Source organism: Gastrolobium bilobum, unplaced genomic scaffold, assembly GCF_033153095.1.
Source record: "Gastrolobium bilobum isolate Gb01-03AN ecotype WA unplaced genomic scaffold, APGP_CSIRO_Gbil_v1 utg11306, whole genome shotgun sequence".
Lineage (NCBI taxonomy): Eukaryota > Viridiplantae > Streptophyta > Magnoliopsida > Fabales > Fabaceae > Gastrolobium > Gastrolobium bilobum.
In genome coordinates, this window is record NW_026899968.1 from 48,550 (window position 1) to 49,924 (window position 1,375).

Genomic DNA, 1,375 nt, shown 5'->3' on the forward strand with positions numbered 1-1,375 from the left:
TAAAGGGTTAAATTACCAAGGGATTGGAATTTAACTAATTAATTCTAGATGATAATTATCTGAGTATTTGTATAAATAAGTATTCTTAAATCAATCCAAAGTAAGAAGTGGGGATCATATGGTGAGTGCACTCTAGCTACAATGCTTTTCTCATATTTTCACAAATCAATTCTCATTTTTATTGTTTTCTCATAACCAAAATATAAAAACAAGTCTTTATTTTCAGTTCTCATTTTACACAAATCGACAATATTTGTCACAAACTCTTTGAACTCCTCCATTCTTGAAAGGACTATTAATTGATATACGATCATAATCCCTGTGGAGACGAACTTTACTTAACATTATATTACTTGTGCGATCGGTATACTTGCTGGAGAGCATCAAGTTTTTGGCGCCGTTGCCGGGGATTGACGTTTCTTATATCAATTAATTTTAATTTTTAAGATTGGATTTTTATTTTATTTTATTTTTTATTTCTCTGTGATTCTTGAACAGTGCTACTAATCTCTTTTCTGAGTTGTATGCGAGGTAAAGAGCCAGAATTTCCACTTGATTTGAAGATTACAAAAACAGAAAAGAGGAATAGAAAACTTGCTCGGAAGAAGCTTGCATTCAACGAGTTAGGAATTCTATCTGAAGAAGCACACAAGATGGCAGCTAACAATGAAGCGGACAATCCGCTCATGGATACCATTATGACTCCATCATTCAACAGGCCCAATGTGAGTATTGTTCAGCCAAATATTGCCAACAATTGGGAGCTCAAGTCCTCTCATATTCAATTGGTGGAGAGAGCTCAGTTTGGAGGAGAGGAGAGTGAAGATCCCCACCGATTTATTGACAGATTCTTGAGGATCTGTGACTCAACCAAATTCCCTCAGGTGTCGAATGATGCAATCCGGTTGAGGTTGTTCCCTTTTGTTCTTAAGGGAAAGGCTCTTAGTTGGTTGGAAAGGCAACCTGCAGCAAGCATTTCTACATGGGATGATCTGTCTCAGAAGTTCTTTGCTGAGTTCTTCTCGATGGAGAGGTACAACCAGATTGTGAATGATATCACCAATTTCACTCAGTTAGAGGGTGAAACTATGTGTGGAGCATGGAACAGATTCAAGGATCTAATGAGGAGGTGTCCTCATTATAACTTGACTGCTGGTAATCAGGTAAGAATCTTTTTCAATGGTTGTAAACCTGAGGTGAGGATGGTGTTGAATGGTGCAGCGGGTGGCATGATCAAATCCCTAAGAGAAAATGAGACTCTTGAGTTGATCGAGAGGATGGCTGCCAATGAAAATGAAGTGTTGTCAGCAAAGCCTAGGAGAGGTATCCTTCATCTGGAAGGTAATGATGCGATGCTAGCTGAAAACAAATTATT

General features: G+C 37.9%; 1 non-coding gene across 1 annotated transcript; it reads right to left on the reverse strand.

Annotated features, from left to right (window-relative positions):
* Positions 1 to 1,041: 1,041 nt before the first annotated feature.
* LOC133294437 (small nucleolar RNA R71) lies at positions 1,042 to 1,147 on the reverse strand. Its single transcript, XR_009749211.1, has one exon. It is a non-coding gene; the product is annotated as a small nucleolar RNA R71 (small nucleolar RNA).
* Between the last annotated feature and the right edge of the window lie 228 nt (positions 1,148 to 1,375).